This window comes from Mixophyes fleayi, chromosome 10 (genome assembly GCF_038048845.1).
Source record: "Mixophyes fleayi isolate aMixFle1 chromosome 10, aMixFle1.hap1, whole genome shotgun sequence".
Taxonomy (NCBI): domain Eukaryota; kingdom Metazoa; phylum Chordata; class Amphibia; order Anura; family Limnodynastidae; genus Mixophyes; species Mixophyes fleayi.
The window spans coordinates 91,144,792-91,163,562 of NC_134411.1; the positions used below are offsets into that span (position 1 = coordinate 91,144,792).

The 18,771-nt window shown below is 39.7% G+C and overlaps 1 protein-coding gene across 1 annotated transcript in view; it reads left to right on the plus strand.

The window, feature by feature from the left end:
- The first annotated feature begins 5,074 nt into the window (after positions 1 to 5,074).
- LOC142103603 (IST1 homolog) overlaps positions 5,075 to 18,771 on the plus strand; it is a 33,679-nt gene continuing 19,982 nt past the window's right edge. The window contains exons 1-2 of the mRNA XM_075187688.1: positions 5,075 to 5,296; positions 7,588 to 8,002. The gene's annotated coding sequence lies outside the window, so the exon portion shown is untranslated. The remainder of the gene's footprint in view (positions 5,297 to 7,587; positions 8,003 to 18,771) is intronic.

Consider the following 18,771-nt stretch of genomic DNA (forward strand, 5'->3'; position numbering starts at 1 on the left):
TGGCGCATCCATGGGAGTATTTTTTTATTGAATGAAAAAAAAGCATTTTTTAATTGTTCATGTTAATGTGTTTACAAGTTATCACAGTTTTATTTTATTTCATTTTTTTTCTTTGAAATCCAACAGCTATATTCAGTTATCTATAATGGTTTGACTTAACTATGTTGAAAACTTCTGGTGTTTAAATTGATATTTTTATTTCTTTTGCACCACTGTAAATCTCTTGCTTGATGCCATGATTTTTGTATGCACAGAATGCTTCTAATAAAAATATTGGTAAAAAAAAAAAAAGAACCCCAAGAAGAGGTACAAAGAGCATTGGGATGAATAGAGAGAATTGGCAGGGTAGAACCTCTTTTTGGGGTAAGGGCACAAACCACCATGGTTGAGAAACCTTAAAGTTTTGCATACGGGTAGGCAGAGACAATGGGCCTGATTCATTTTAAAAATTACTAACTTTGCACCTTGGCAATACCATGTTGCATTGGAGGGGAAGGTAAATTTAAAATGTTGGTACAGATTTATAGTTGGTTTAAGGTATGTCCTAAATCTTCTTTACATTTCATTGTACAAATAAGCTATGTAGTTTTTTTTTGTGCTACATGAAAAAGTAGTCAGTATTTATCTTATGTGCAAAATAAGAAACCAATATGAACCCCTTGCATTGTAACATGGTTTGTCCAGGAGAAAAGTACTCATTTTTTTACTTACTTTGCCTTAATGATCAAGGCCTAATGTATTTTTTATTTATACTGTTAGGGAGACTTTTGAAACTGTGAGAGACCCAACTACTATTAAATTAATGCTAACCCTGTGAACTCCCTTCTGCTGGATTAACCTGCTCCATCTTTCATAACCGATGTGTGTACTCCACCCACTGGTGTGCTGACTGTGCCTACTTGTGTTTGATCCACCTACCAGTGCAATGATTTGTCTACTTGTTTGTTGGCTCCTCAATTGTGACAAGCAGACACTGCCTTCCACTATGTGTTACATTTGCCTCGCCCTAAAACCGATGTGGGTAGGGCTGATGGTGTGCTAACTCTGCCTACTTTCATATTTGCTTTGCCTACCATTTATTAGGTCCCATCTACATGGGGCCACTTTCAGAATTTTTCCAGGGCCACTTTAAATTCCTAATTCGTCCCCGCATGAGCTACTGTGGTTACAGTTACACCAATGAATAAAAGATTGCACATTATTTTCATCATCCAGTACATTTATTAAAATGTTTATTTCTCTCATCAGGTTGACAAGCCCTCAAAGCATGAGGAGATCGAATCTGATCTCTGCAAGGTAAGAGCTGGTAGTGCAAAACAAGAGAAACCATTCTGCCCAGAACGTCAAAGCAAAGTGTGTTTTAAAAATAAGGTGAAATATCTCTGGGAATGGCCACGAGAGAGAGTGGGAGAGAGATTTGGGTCCCCCCCGGAGGAGGACTGCTGGGAGACCATCAGATCGAATGTAGCCTCTAGTTCCATCTCCACACTAATCAAAGAAAATGCATATAAGATTTTCTACAGATGGTATCTTACGCCTGTTAGACTAGCTAAAATGTATCCAACTGCCTCCCCTGCCTGTTGGCGGGAATGCGGTCATGGAGGTACCCTTTTTCATATCTGGTGGTCCTGCCCTGTCATCTCCTTTTTCTGGGATAAAGTAGCTACTCCCCTTTCCTCCCTTCTTCAATTCCCTATCCAGAAGGATCCTTGGTCCTTCCTCCTCTGCTACCCTATATAAGATGCTGATGTCCACTCTGCAAAACTGGCTTTGTGTGTTCTGGTGGCCGCTAGGTGCCTGATAGCCAAATCCTGGAAAAGCGCAGCGCCTCCCTGCGTCTCCTCTCTAAAGTCCTATGTCTGGTTTATTGCTAGCATGGAAAAAATTACCTTCCACCTGGGAGACAAAGATGACAAGTTTTACCAAATCTGGGCCCCCTGGTTACACCAGTAATGCCCCCAACACTCCCCCTCCTATAGATTGCCTCTTCTGTGCCAGATACTTCTGCCTATAATATTCCTACAGCAAAGTTATTTCCTCTGATGTCTGAGATACCGCCTTGTCTTATCTTACTATGACAGACGACCCCACCCCTTCCCACCCATTACCCTTTTAATAATATGGATATTGCTTGTGCCAATACAACTCTTCATTTATTTTCTATGTTTTGCTATGAATAGCAATTACTAACATGTTTTGTGACAGTGTTTGTTTTTTTTGTTTTATTTTCCTGTTCTCTTTTATATGTCTGCTGTCACCCATGTTGATTTACTAAAAATTTTGAGTTAAAAAAAAAAAAAGTGTAATAACGTATTGTGGGTGAGACGTACTCCTGCAAAGTGGGAGGGACAAAACATTCAGGAAATGTCTGGGATTTTATTAAAACAAACAAATTGATTGTATCAGGTAAATCTCTGACAACTAACTGGATGGGAGACAGAAACTCAGAGAACATTTATCTCTATGGATAGACGCCGGAGCAGCCCATATGGTTTGGTTTTTCAAGGTGGATAGTAACACCTGTCATAAATGGAGCAGATAAATTGAATTAATGAATGTCTATATATATATATATAGGGCCCATGCAGCCTAATTCTTCTTCTTCTTCTTCTTCTTCTCTTCTTCTTCTTCTTCTTCTTCTCTTCTTCTTCTTCTTCTTCTTCTTCGCTTCTTCTTCTTCTTCTTCTTCTTCTTCTTCTTCTTCTTCTTCTTCTGCTTATTCTTCTTCTTCTTCTTCTTCTTCTTCTTCTTCTTCTTCTTCTCTTCTTCTTCTCTTCTTCTTCTTCTTCTTCTTCTTCTTCTTCTCTTCTTCTTCTTCTCTTCTTCTCTTCTTCTTCTTCTTCTTCTTCTTCTTCTTCTCTTCTTCTTCTTCTTCTTCTTCTTCTTCTTCTTCTTCTTCTTCTTCTTCTTCTTTCTTCTTCTTCTTCTTCTTCTTCTTCTTCTTCTTCTTCTTCTTCTTCTTCTTCTTCTTCTTCTTCTTCTTCTTCTTCTTCTTTCTTCTTCTTCTTCTTCTTCTTTCTTCTTCTTTCTTCTTCTTCTTCTTCTTCTTCTATGCAGCGCTTTACGTCGAGGGGATCATGACACAAATTACAACAAAGATATAAAACAGAAGGTGACGGTGTTCCTGCCAAGTGAGCTTACAATCTAAAAGGCATTTCAGAAGCACCGCTCTGTGTTCCGTTACTACGACCCAATTTTTGTGGCAGCGTGTGCACATTCATCCGGTTGGGTAACGATATAACTATAGTGAGAATTCCGACAGGCAGAATTCCTGGGGGGAAAAAACGAAAGACTGAAAAAACGAAAGAAAATTAAATAGACTTACCTTCAATCCGACTCTGGAGATGACCGATGGAAACAGCAAGGTGACAGCAAGGTATTTCGATGAAAGAACTGTGCGGCAATGCAATATGACATCATCGCAACGTCTGTCAACCTTAGTGGTCCCCACATTGCCAGTTTAAATTTAGATTAAGTGTTTTAAACACTTAACCCCACATTGCCGCTTTAAATTTAGATTGACAGACGTCGCGATGATGTCATATTGCATTGCCGCACAGTTCTTTCATTGAAATACCTTTCTGTCACCTTGCTGTTTCCATCAGTCATCTCCAGCGTCGGATTGAAGGTAAGTCTATTTAATTTTCTTTCGTTTTTTCAGTCTTTTTTTTTTTTTTTAAGGAATTCTGCCTGTCGGAAAAACGATTACCACCGCATTCATCATCCTCATCACCTATTTATATAGCGCCACTAATTCCGCAGCGCTGTACAGAGAACTCACTCACATCAGTCCCTGCCCCATTGGAGCTTACAGTCTAAATTCCCTAACATACACACACACAGACACCAGTTTTTGGAGTGTGGGAGGAAACCGGAGCATCCGGAGTAAACACACGCAAACACGCGGAGAACATACAAGATAAGGCCGTGGTCGGGAATCAAACTCATGACCCCAGTGCTGTGAGGCAAAAGTGCTAACCACTGAGCCACAGTGCTGCCCAGATTGCCCCAAATAGGACAATCTAGAGTGATTTTCTGATATAAAATGGAACCAGGGGATAGATTGACTGAAACTTATAAAAAGGAAATGTGGAGATGTTGCCTATAGCCAGTCAGTTTTCTAGCTATCATCTTCTGGAATGTACAAGATAAATGATAGCTAGAATGTGATTGGTCGCTATGTGTAACACCTCCAACCTTTTAAGAAGTTTTAGTAAATCTGTAAAAGGTCTCTTTATTAAAAATGACATATAAAACCTGATTTTTTTAATGGTTTATTGAGAATCTTGTAAAGTGGTGTCTTGTTGTCAAACCTGCATAACAACCTGACAATCAACTCTGGTGGAAGGTGTAGGTGTCATGTGGAAATGGGGGTTTGCGGCTCTGTCCTGTCAGGGTTAGAAATATACAGTTCTTCTAAGCTGTGATGGCGGGGGTAGAAATGCTATTTTTGGTGAAGTTACACTTAAGGGTCTGATTCATCAAGGCAATTTTGAGCGTATTGTATGCAAAATCCCTCTGCGCATGCCCAGAACCGGGACATACGCCAGTGGACGGCAGCTCTGTCCACTCCGTATGTGAGCGCAAAGGATACTTTCGACAGCCTACGATTTTGGGGAGTAAATGGGGCAGGAAAGAGGCGTTTGGTTGTAGTCAATTTACAGTAAGGGTGTGCAACACTCAAGCAAACGCATTCACCTCCGAATCAAGCTCAAGGCATGTCAAAGTTACATGTTTTTCTGCCGTATCTCTTGACAGTCTTGTATACATGCTATAACATGTGTTTGCAAACAGAAGCAACTGTAAAAATGTATTTTATGTTCAGTAGACATTAACAACATCCTAATAAATATATTCATAGGGCGATAAAGGCCTTTTTGGTTTTTTTTTACTGTTTTTTCAGTAGTGCCTTTATTATTAACTGATGGCAGTAATTCTATATATATTTTTTTTGTGCGTTTGCAAATTTGTAAGCCACATAGGCTTTGAACGTATCGTGCAGCGTCTTGTGTAGTGAAGCACAGCAGACCTACACCCGAATTCAACGACGCACGGATCTTGAGATCCGTTCCTTGATGAATTTGGGAGTGTGCAGAGCTGATTTGTGTGCGTTTTCAAACAAACGCACGTTGCGCTCAGTATGTGTGCCTTGATGGATCAGACCCTAAGACATTTGAGAACATTTCACATGATAAGTATGTGATACATGTGTAGTAAAATAGAATAATTATATGCGTTGTCTCTCTTTACTCACAGGAAAAGTCAGGCAGACGGGACCTTCCTTTACCACCAGTGGGTGAGTGCTGAATTTTGACACAAAGCTAGAACATTTCCCAGTAGGTGCATATACTGTTGTCACACTTGCAAATGAATGATAGAAACCATGTGAGGAATAATAAGAGAAATTGAGTCATCAATAACTTCACTATAAGTAAATCCACAAATGGAGAAACAATAAACAATGTAGGAAATAATCAATTAGATTAATACTTTCCCCTGTAAGTGGCGCACAGTCCTTGTCCAGAGTTTTGTGGATAATTAGTCGAGCAATAGACATCTTGTACCTTAACGTATCAATGGTGACAAATAGAATATGATCGTGTGAGTGCACTAATGTTCCCTCTAATTTGTAAAATGTGCGGAGTGGAACTTTATTCACAGTGCAACACAACTTTGGCTGTGATTACTTATGGATGTGATCATTACTGTGAAACGCGTTGGTTAGAAAATTAAAGTAGGTTTGTTTTCATTTGATGGGTGTAATTTTTTTCCAGTAATCTCCTTCCAAACTCTACATACATATACTGGGTAGCATATCTTAGTATATTACACTGAATAGAGACCGCTTCTCTCCTCCTACACAGCAAATCACTCCCAAGAGAATGGTGTAATTTACTGTGTAGGGGAATTGAGATAATAAGACTCAATTTTTTATTGTTTCAAGTGACTAGGCTTCCACTCCCAGTTAATTAACTAGTAAAACCACATGTAATTAATCACTTTTTCTACAATAAATCCTCCCCAAAACACCAATTGGTTAATTCTCAACTGGGTTTTTGAAGGCAAATCCATGACTCTAAGATTTCTAGAGGAGTATAATTTTATTTGACAAAGGGATATGGTCCTGAAGAGAGATCCTGGGTTAGAGCTTCCAATCTTCATGCCCCTCTCCTTGTAAAATATTTTTATGTGTGCTTTCCATTAAAGCCAGATAGACGGAGGTCATGCGTAAGAGGGTGCACTATACCATGCCATGCACAGTGGCATCACCTTGTCTGGCATCCTCACGCCCAATGCTGTCTAGGTGTTTGCTATTTGCTGTGATATTGCAGTATGTGGGCACATTTAGATAACTAGCAGATAACTTTATAGGGCCTCAATCCCTATAGTGCCAAACAAATATTTCAGGAATATATTTTATGATTTACTAGCTGACGTTTCTGGCGTTGCCCGGGTTTAAATCTTCAAGTTATTAAGTTATCGATGAGTTGGATGTAACTGTCAACATTTTAAAAATAATTAGCAGCTAAGCAATTCTTCCCACACACCCATTAAGTGGCTGCCCAGTGTCGTTTTTGTTAAATGTCATCCAAATCCATCCAGTGGAAGGCCCAGACCAGGCTCCCCAGGTCAAAGTTCTGCCCAGCATACACCAACGGGAGGTCCAAGTGGGACCTCAACCCCCTAAAACCTGGCCAGGATCCAACTTGACCACCTCACATTGGTTTCATCCCAATCGGTGCAGGGGTGTCCGACTGCAGGCCCAGAACAGGCTCCCTGGGTCAAAGTTCTGCCCAGCATACACCAAAAGGAGGTCCGACTGGGACCACAACCTCCTAAAACCTGGCCAGTATCCAACTGGACCACCTCACGTTTGTTTCATCCCAATCGCTGCTGGGGTGTCGAAGATATTCGCCTACAAACAAACCTCTTCTTTTATATAGATAATACCTGTTCCTCGGTCTGGTACACCGGACACAAAACACAAAGAACACAGAGCACAAAGGTGACTTTTAGTAGCTGTAATAATTTACAGTAATGGGTACATTAATCCTTAAAATACATCAGTTATTTAACACACACATCCACACTGACCCAGGCTTACAGTGACAGAAAGAACCACGGTGACGGTGACGGACACATTTACACTGACATATAGACTCTCAATGACAGTTACACAGACTTCCCTACTACCACTCCCTCCTACCTCTCTTGGAGCAATTGTATATAACTGCCCCCTGCGCTCCTGTCATGGCCACAGCATTACTCGAGACTCAGGATGCGGCCTACACAATAATGCAACGTCCTATTTTTAAAGATAGAGGTTTCCTCCTTGGGCTCAGGAGCTAGTGTGGTTCTGAATGGAGTGTAGGGAAGGACTTTAACTGATCTTTCATGTCGAGAAAAGGTAGGTGAAGCTTCTGTATTGTACAATCTGGTCAAGTCATCACATGTTGATTATAAAGTTATTATTTACAGAAGTGTAGCCTTATTGACATGTTTATAAAATGAATAATGAATTAATATGTGAATGAGAGATTATTGTTTTACATGACTGGTAATATAACTGTGTGCTGTCAATTGTAGGTGTTGGATTCAAACAAGATCTGTATACTGACAATCAAGAGGCGGAGATTAAAAACAAACAGACCAGAGAAGCTATAGACCAACTAGAAAGTAAATTGAAAGATCTTTATGAGTTACTACCATGAAAACCCCCAAAAAGCTTTGTTTTTTTATGCTTTGAAACATTAGTCACTGTGTGTTATAAATAGATCAACAACAATATAATATCACATTGAAGATGTTCTATCTGTAATGATTACTGGATTTGGAATCACTGTGTGTGCTGATACACTGTGTTTTTATAATCTCTTCCTCCATTCACTCAGGTAGCTGGGCTCTATGGGCTACAGACAACATAGGAATTTGTTAGAAATAATATTAAATACCATTATCAGGAGTGAGAAGTGACAAATAATGCTGAAGAAGAGAAGCAGCAGTAAGATATCAATGATTTACTATTCAGATGATACTGTCCTCTTTTTTTTTAACAGTTTTTATATAGCACTTACATATTGCCCAGCGCTTAACAGAGAATATTTAATCAATAATATCAGTATCTGCCCCAGTAGAGCTTACAATCTATTTTCCCTACCACACAGACACTAGGATTATTTTTTCAGAAGCCAATTACCCTTCCAGCATGTCTTTTGGATTGTGGGAGGAAATCGGAGCACCTGGTGGAAACATACAATCTCCACACAGATAGGGCCCTGGTTGAAATCGAACTCATGATCCCAGCACTGTAAGGGGGCAATGCTAACCACTGTGCCTACATGCTGCCTTTTGGTTGACATAGTCTGCGCTCATTACAGAAACGGAAAACATGAGTGTTGTCTACAGCCTTGTGTATTCTGTATGTTATTGAATTATTATTATTATTATTATTATTATTATTAGCTTTGACTTATAAGGCGCCACAAAGGGTCCGCAGCGCCGTACATGACATATACAGAAAACAGAACCAAGACACAACATGATACACAAATATATACAAACACAGGTGCATGGGTAAAGCAAATCAGATTATATCTGACAGATAGTGAAAGGGATGGTAGAAATCAGCAGGAAGAAGGCCGAAGATTAATAAAACAGGTAAAACAGGGCTAGCGAAGCAGGCCAAGAGGTACAGAGGGTGAAGGAACAGTAGAAGGAGCACACAAGGAAAGAGGGCCCTGCTCATGAGAGCTAACAACCTAAAGGGAAGGGGGAACCTTCCAATAATGACGCACTGATACCGCCTTTGCCTACAGATAATTAAAGTGATTGTGTGAGACAGTGGTGATATTTGGTATCACTCCATGGGTACAGCACTGGACCCTCTCAGGCTAGTGACATTCCATGAACCATCTGGGGGTAAATGTATTAATGTCCGGATTCTTCAACTCCGGCGTGTTCAGCGTCTTCGACGATTAAATTTAAAGCGGCGCTGCATTGAGGGTCATTTTTCTGATATCTTGCTGACTGCGAGAAAACTATTGAACTATTCCTATATGTAGTACTTTACAGAATGCGCCCCATTTGTATTAACAACTTGAGTAACCATTAGAGTAAGATTGTATATGATATGATTGTCTGTAATAATGTTCTTAAATGTATATAATTGCGGGGTCTCTGCAAATACTGTGTCTGTACACACAAATGAAGTGTTAGATCAGTAACCGTGACAGACATGAGGGCAGACTGCCTCTTTGGGTCTGTCTTGAGACCAGGACTTACAATCACATGACCAGCGCAAGCCTCCCATCGCTTTTCTACTTTCTACCAGTGGCGGATCCATGGGGGGGCGATCGGGGCGATCGCCCCCCCTAGAAGGGGCTTGCTGCCGGCGGCTGCACACTATGTGCAGATCCGTTCAGCAGAGAGAGTTAGGGAGAGAGTCCTGCCCAACTGCTCTGATTGACACAATCAGAGCAGCCGGGCAGGACTCTCTCCCTAACTCTCTCTGCTGAACGGATCTGCACATAGTGTGCAGCCGTCAGCAGCCTTAGGTGTCAAAAAGGGGGCGGGGCTAAATCGCCCCCCCTAAATCGTCCCCCGGTACAATTAACTTCTGGATCCGCCCCTGCTTTCTACCAATGAGCGGAGACATTGACATCAGCCAGCTAAATTAACTAAGAAATAGAAGAAAATCAAGCACTTCAATTTTTTTAAAATACCACAAATAAGCAGCTAATTAAAGGGAATTGCCTACTCACTCCTAAATGGCTTCTTCCCTACAACATCTAAAGGAGATAAAACCCTCTAACTTAAAATCTACCATCTATCCCCCTTGATGTTTAAAAAAGTTTTTTAGTTTTGAATGGACAATCCCAGACAATTAAGTACCTGGGAATTTAACAAGACATTATGACAAACTTTTTTCAGCTAATTTCCCCCCCTTGATCAATACTTTAACAAAAAACCTAAGTACCTGATATGGGTGGGGTACTAAATTGCGATGATGATTCCACTGACACTACTTACCCCAGCATCCTCATCACAAAACTGTTATTCAATACATCTTTCCATTCCCGGTTGTTGGAAAAGCTGACTTGCAAGTATTTCCACCAACGCACAGTCCGGCACACAGAATGAAGTCAATTGTAAGCGCAACCCTATTAATGGTAGCGTTAAGGGGGCAGTGCAAATATGCACTGGCAGGACAATAGTTTTTAGTAATCCTTCTACATTGTCCAGCTGGCGCTTACTTACATTGCCCCCTTAACGCTACCATTAATAGGGTCGCGCTTACAATTGACGTCATTCTGTGTGCCGGACTGTGCGTGGGTGGAAATACTTGCAAGTCAGCTTTTCCAACAGTCGGGAATAACAGTTTCGTGATGAGGATACTGGGGTAAGTAATGTCGGTGTGTTGGTAGTCGTAGAAATGATCCAGGATATGCAGAGTCGCAGTAGTGAAGAAGAAGCTTTTCTTTTCTTTTTCTTTTTTTTTTTAATAAAGTGTTTTTATTATTTAGATTTTTAAGGGACAGTACAACAGAATAAATTACATAACAAAACATACATACCCAACTCCAGGATAAATCTTCCAAAAGTTATTGTCGCTTTTAACATATAACAGACAAAGATATTAATTGACTCTAATCAGATTAACTATTTTAATTGATAAAAATGTACAGTGAACTACACTCTGGAACCAACCTAAAATAAATGAGGTTAAAACTGAAGCTAACGCTGCACAGGGCTGTTACTAATATCATAACTGGTGGTTCGCCATACACATCAAACCATATCATCTTGGTGGGGGAGGACAGCAAATTGAGACTCATACCAGTGGTGCCAGATTGTATGATACTTGTGTGAGGCCTTTCTACTATTGTACATAAATCGTTCATGTCTACATATCTCAGTAACTAAATTAGTCCAATGATCAACACTGGGAGCCTCCGGCACCATCCAGCCCCTAGCAAGGACCACCTTGGCCAGGGAGGACAATATAAATATATGTTTGAAGAGTGGCTTGTCTAAATTCTCATCTGATGTAATACCAAACAAACATATCTTGGGGCACATAGGAGGGGTGAGAGGTAGTGTAGAGGTGATGGGATCCCATATATTAGACCGGAATGATTGAACAACTGGGCATGTCCATAATAAGTGCCAGAAAGTACATACGGGGTCTCCGCACTTAGGACACTCAGAGGAAGTGTGAAGTCTCATCATGTGTAGGCTAGAGGGGGTTAAATACACTCTATGTAATATATAATATATAAAAATGTATTTGCTGGAACTTGAGACATGAGGTGGCATTTTTTGTACCCCCTATCACCAAGCTCCATTCGTCATTTGAAAGGACGCCCAGATCAGTCTCCCATTTATTTCTCAACTGATACTATCCTCTCGGAGACACCTGAGGTAGTAATGTGGCATACAACACTGATATTAATTTACAGGAACCTAGAGAGCCCATCACATTTTTTAAAGTGGAGTCTCTACAGGCTGCTCTACCTGTTTCATACACTCCCAGTTAGAGACCCATTCGCGATCCTCAGAGTCGTCCAGAAACTTGCTTTTTTTTTGGTCAGGTAGAAGAGTCGTACAGAAGACACTTTTCAAACCCCCAAAACGGAGGCCTTGGCCTACCCTGCTTTCATAAATATTACCTAGTTGCCCACCTAACCCAACCAATTGTCCACCTTACCCAACCAATTGTAACTCATGCCATCCCAAACACAAGGATATGGGTTGATGTCGAAGTCAATTTAAAACTCTATGAACCTACCCCCATCATTAGAATTGCCCCCACCTTACAATTTCACTCTTTATTTGGAAATATTGCACAAACACATTTAAAATTATTGACAATCCAGAGAGAATGGTACCCTTGTGGCATAGTCCGACCTTTCTTCTGGGTGTTGACCCCAGAGTATTTGTGGACTGAACCAAACTTAATATTTAATTTCTCCTGGATGTAGTTCTTTTGGGTGTCTTCCGAGAGTGCTCTGAGCTCCGCTATCGCCTTAACCTTTCTCTTGACTCTTTTTACCTATTTTTGCAGATCTGCCATCTTTATAATAGCAAGATAAAGCCATGATTAACTTTCCTCCAGAGATATTCTGTGTATGTAGATCTTAATTCAGAAGGCCTCATTTCCACCTTCTATTTCTTGCTTCTCCAACATGAAATACCGACTAACAAGAATAGGGATGAGGACATGAAAGAGATTCTCGAACCTTTGGAGTGGTCTCGCATTAGGGTGGGGGTCGCCATGTCTTCAATCTGCACTCAGATAGGGGAACATTCTTATAAACTCTTGTTTAGATGATACCTGGTCCCCACCAGACTAAAAGCAATATATCCAACTACCTCATACCTTTATTAGTGGAACTGTGGTGCCTGGGGCACTTTTTCCTACATATGCTGGAGCTGTTCCAAAACTGAGATCTTTTGGGGAGATCTGAATTTTGGGACAGCTCCACCATAATTCCACAATTTCAGCTCCAATCAATTATATTTGACAGATATACAAACTAGAACACAATACAAGCATGTATCGTGACCGACCCAACCAATTCTTGTCTGTATGGAATGCTTGGACAGAATACTTCAACCTGTAAAGACCCCCATCCCAAAACTACTGGTACATGTGCAGACAAACTTGTCCTTTCTCATACCTATATTAACGTCCCCATATATCCCTGTCTCCAGTCTCACCTTAAGTTTCACCTTTCCAATGCTTAATAACTTAGAACCTCTCTTATTCCTGTTATGATCTATAATATTAGTCTATTATGAGATACGTTTTCATAAAGATTGATGTGCTCTCAATCAATGTGTTGTTCTATTGTATCCCCCCTTTGCCCTTCAATTTTCTGTACCTTCACCCTTGTTATATTGTATAAAAATGTAATAAAATATTATTTAATAAATAACTACCATTTAAGTCAAGGGACGAGTGTGTCTGATTTCTATTTACCACTCTGGGACATTTCATTATTCTTGTAAATCCACACTATCCCCAACAACACCACCAGAGGGCTCCTCATTTGCTTTATTATCAAGAATTTGAACGACACGAAGCAAATTTGCTGCAGGTCAACCATATTAAAATGGGTGTAGTACATATTAACGGTACTGACTACCCCAACAGAGAAGACAACGACATGAGGATTCCGATTGGTGTCGGTTGGTTATGACGTCATTTACTCCAGTCGGCAACAAAGCGAGTAGAATCTGCATTCCGGTAAGTAGTGTTTTTGGCAGGTCGGTGTACTATTCAGTCGGAATCCTCATGTGCTTGTTTGTCGGGGTAGTCAGTACTGTGAAACTGAATACCACCGGTTACAATGTAAGGGGTGTAAATGCATTATTTTTTTGCATGCAGGGAAAATTCTAGCTGCTTCTGCACACATACTGGACAACTTTATTTTTACAACGCAATTTAAAGTCAAGCTAGGAGACACTCCCTCCCAACTCTCCGCACATTTTAAATTTGTCCCTCCTGCAGTGCAACATGGTTTTACCAAGGTGCAAAACTGGTACTTTTTTTGCTTTGCTCTTAACTCTAAAAAAGACTCACGGTGTTCTGTCCTTCACTGTTTTCCAACCATTAACTACCTCCAGCTAATATTCAAAGAAAACTGCCTTGTAAACTTTAAAATGTCCACTTAGAAAAACGTGCTCCCTCCAGATCTCAGCTGGAACTCCCAATTGAAGGGAGATAGCGTTGTTCACCTTTAAAGAACTTTTTCTTGGATCCCTGATAAAATTTCAACCGCCAACATACCAAAAGCAGCAAACAAATCCTCAAGTTCTGATATTTCATGATTCCTCCACAAACTTATTTTCTCAGAAGGGTACACAAAAACAGGACCCTCAGCCCCCTAGACTTAATTACCTGTAAAGAATTCCTGCTCCTGCTAAAATAATGAAAGGAAACCAGAACTTCAGTCTATACAGAAATGCAGAAACATATCCAGTCCCTAAAAAGTGAAATAACATCTATTGAAGAAAGAAGGGATCAGCTAGCAAGATGGAGGACATCATGTCCTACAAACAAGAAACAGAAGCAGACCTATCTCAATTGAAACAAGACTTCCTCCAAATCCAAGTCATTTAGGAAGATAAGGAAGATAGGGCTAGGAAAAACAGAATTCCAGATGAAATTGAACCTCCCTTCTCTAGACAACTACCTTAAAAGACTATCTGGCCAGTTATCTCTAGCCACCCCTGAGGATCATATATTACTGGACAGAGCCCTACAACCTCGCATTCAAACCCCCTCCCAACCACTCAGATCCCACTATTTTACTGCAAAATAAATAGCGGTGAGGGAAGCTTGCAAACTACCTTTGAAAACACACAGCCTCAAATCTTCCACAATGTCTCCACTCTAACCTTAATTACAAGGTTAAAACAAAGTGTAGATGGGGCTACCCATTCAGCTGCTCTTATGGCACCAGAATAAACACTATGGGCTTGAATCATTAAAGAGAGCAAAGCAAAAAAAAAGAGGTAACTTTGCACCTTGGCAAAACCATTTTGAATTGGAGGGGGAGGTAAGTTTAAAATGTGGGAACAGATTTATAGTTGGGGTAGGGCATGTCCTAGATCAACTTTAAATGTCAATGTAAAATTAAGCTATCAAGTATTTGTGTCCTACATGAAAAAGCAGCCAGTATTTTCCTTATGTGGAAAATAATAAACTAATTTTGCACCCCTTGTATTGTAATATGGTTTGTCCAGGTGCAAATTTACTCATTTTTTTCCCTTGCTCTCCTTATTGACTCAGACACTATATAGCTAAGAATTTAGACGAAGCCCACGTCCTCCTCACTAAGCTTACAACGCCCACTCAGAAGACACCTACCGAAGACATATCAACTACATCATCATCGAGTTCTTTGCCCTTTCAGCTACGTGCTCCAACCGATGATTGGACCCCAGTTACCAGAACGGCCAAAGTACCATCAGCCAAGACCTTATTGAGACTCCTATGACGATCCTGCTTACCAGTTGATATGCTTTAATAATCAACATTTAGGAGTAGTTCTGGGCATTGACACTCTTAGCTCAAACACTACATTGCATTAGTCTTGTTACACTGTTAATGTTTTAATTATGGGTTAATAATGAACGAAATTAGTTAGAATGCCTTACATGCAGGATCTTTATAGGTGACAAAGTCTGGGTCCATTAACAGTTCCTATAGCTCTGTTATGCTGTTCTTAGGAAATATTTTACTAAATAACATTAGTTAAAATTACAACATTTACTTCCAACATAAAAGTGAACTGTAATAAAGGTTTTTATAAATGTGTTTTCAACTTCTTGATTTAAACTACAAAGGTCTGAACTGGAGGGACCATATCACACTTCTCCTCTTTACATCAGGGAGGCATAGTATTGCCCAGTCACACAGTTCCCTGGTTTATAGGCACCATGGTGTGAATCCCTTATTCTCCTAGCACATTGGGTGAGTTGTAACTCCACCATATGACCAGCCCCCCACATGCTCCTATGCTGCCCTGACTTTTCCCTCCATCACCTTCACAGGGAGACAAATTATTCTTTATCATCAATATAATGCCCTTACTCATACTCTTCCATCATGTCAATGACTAGAAAGACCCCAAAAGAGAGGCCCACTTTTTGCTTCAATGAAATCTATAAAAGGGGCTTGGTTGTTCTGCATGAGACTCATTTCTCTGAGACCCTCTACCCTGAACTCTGATTTAAATCCCATCCCACAATATTCCATGTATGCAACGCCGGACAAAAGAAACGAGGAGTGACTATTTTGTGTGCTAGTGATATCACTTAGAACTCACAGAGAGTCACAAGGATAAAGAAAGGAGATATCTATTTTAATTGGAAAACTTAACCTTCTTTGTTACTCAAAACTTATTGTAGCTCATGATTTTAATTCAGTCTTGAACCCAGATTTATATAAACCCTTCACTGTGACCCACTCCCTAGACAGATCTAATATACAGAAATCCAAGGCATCAGAGACTTCCAAAAATTGACACCTGGAAGATCAAAGAATCTTTGACTAAGGAATATATGTTCTATTCTCATGTTCATTCCTCATATTCCAGAATTCATATGATCCTACTTAGCCAACTCTCTTACACCAAAGGTCAGCCAATCATTTGGTCGAACCATGTACCTATCAGAGTAGGACTCAAGGATCTGACTTCTCACCCCTTTCCTCATCGTGGAGACTACATACACGCTGAAGAATTTTCTGACAGATGTGTTATCTACAACAACTTTACCTTCGACTGAAGGTGCGATCGCTCAGCCGATTAATGCGTACAGAGTAGTCACGTTTTGGACAATTAACGAAAGACTGACCGTCAGGGCAGCGACTTTTCACAGTCATATTGTTGTGAGCAAAGATTTAATTTTCGTACACACTAAAACGACATATGAGGTCCATCTAACGATATCATAATGACATGTAAATAAATGGCAGCGCATGTTCAATAGTAACCACCCAAAACATCATAGAAAGAGAATGGAACACGTTTTCTTCATTCACTCGTTAGCACATACTTGTGTACAGTGTAAGTTCGTTCACAACCGCACATCAAATTTTTTTTTTCCTAATACGTATTTACACGCACCCCAAAGTCGCAGCTTAAGGAAGTACGGCAGTTGCTCGTGGATCAATCTGAAATTTATGCACACTACATGATCCTTAGGTGATTGGGAGGAAAATACTAAACAGTACGACCAACGAAATGAGACGACAATCAACACTTTGGGACAACTTTCAACCATCGTGTTATTATACACACTTACCCGACTTCCGACGGAACGGTCGTATGCCGCCTGATTGGCCCAATCTTTGGATGAAAAAGCCCCAGTGTGTACCTAGCCTTAATGAGGCTCTCCTCCATAACCCAGAGATAAATTTAAAAATAAACAAACAGCTTATTGACTATTTTGATACTAATGACACTCACAACATCTCACTAGGGATTACAGACCACCTAATAAATATAACTAGGACTAAGAAAACTAGATTGCTCAGAACGATTGAGTTAACTAAGCAGCTTCAAGACCTTGAGACCCTGAACAAACATACCTCAGTTCAAATTAATTTGCAATGGGGCAATTGAAAGAGTAACCACAACATGCTTATGTTATAAAATCATTTCTTCACACTTCTCTGTGGACTTCTCAAATTGCCTAGACAGATCTACTTTGCCATTGTGAGTTCCTGGATGATAAGTAAATAAGAGAGAAGAGCACAATGAGCTCTGCCAAAAAAAGTGTTTCTTAAATATTCAAGATTTCTATGATTTGTATAAATAACAATTGGGAAACTAGAACCGTCAAGCAAATGTCTCCACTCATGTAATGCTAATAAAATAGCCATCAATTCTCTATCGCCCTCCAAATAGTTTTGCTCTGTAGGAGTCAATTGTTTCTGGAAATTGTTTGTGTCCAAAACAGAAAGGCAGCCAGGTTACAACAAGATCCTCAATGCTAGTTCAAGGAGAGAAACTCAGTAAACTAGAAGCGAGTTATTTCCAGGAAGCTGCTTATATAGGCCTGAAATAAGCCACAGGTGCTGGCAACTAATTACAAGAAGCAGATCACTAGGCCATTCCCTGATGCAGGTTTACCCAGATGAGATGAAAATAATGCAGCAGGTTATTTACTGATCCTGTGGCTCAATGCACAGAAGCTGCTCTGCTGCAACCCAGAGTTAGCAGTTCGAGTTCAGCAGTTGCGTTAGGTATTAGAAACCCTATGCGGGGGTGTGACTCCAAATGGTAACCATTGAGTGCAAACAATTACAATCTCAGAACATATGAGACTGGTGAACCAGAGTAAGTCAAAGACTGATCTAGCACTGGATGTTTCAAACGTAGGGGGGAAGAGAACTTAACCGTACAAGTAACTGTTATGTATTTAGATTTATTTATCACAATTTATAAATATTGCTTTTATTTTTTCAGTATCATTGAGAAGGTGCTACCTACATGATTTATTTAGGCCAAATGTTTTTGTAAAGAAGAAAAAGAAGTAATTGTTATTGGATGAACAATCTAATTAAATTTAAAATCTAACCTTTATTTAAATTTTCTAAAAAATATTGTAGAATGTAAAAAATAAATTCTAACTGATAGGAAAAAATAGTGTTTTAAAGTATACCATGGTTGATGTGATGTGTGTCTTAAATGTAACTGCAATGAAAGCATTAGTGTGTTCCCCACTTCATTGTTATTCCGTTATTAGATGCTTTTTCAGCGTATGAAAGTCATTAGTTAATTTATGATGTCTATTGCTGAGGTCTGTAATATCTGTACCTCCTGTACAGAATTAATTAGTTGGCCTCAGTAGGTTCCAATAATTATTAAGGAAATTCAAAAGCAAAACATCTTTTAGCTGTTGAATTTATATTCACCTTAATTATATTCTTTTTTTGGAGCCTTTTTATATAGAAAGATGCAAACTTGTAAAAATCAAGCGTGACTGAAATGCAATCTAAATTATTAACGTTATTGTAGATGTTGTATGAGTCTCAGTTTTCAGGTATCGCGTTCACTAAGCTTTCACAAGTCCGTTCAGCCTTGGACTGTGAAGCGAAAGCTGACTAGATATCATTCACCCCCCATTCTGCAGGATACATCAATACATATGTGGAATATAAAATCACAAAAGAGCGAAAAAAAGAGGAGGAAAAAATAAACTATCAACTAAACTATTAACATAAAAAAATATATTTTCCCCATGAAATACATTTAT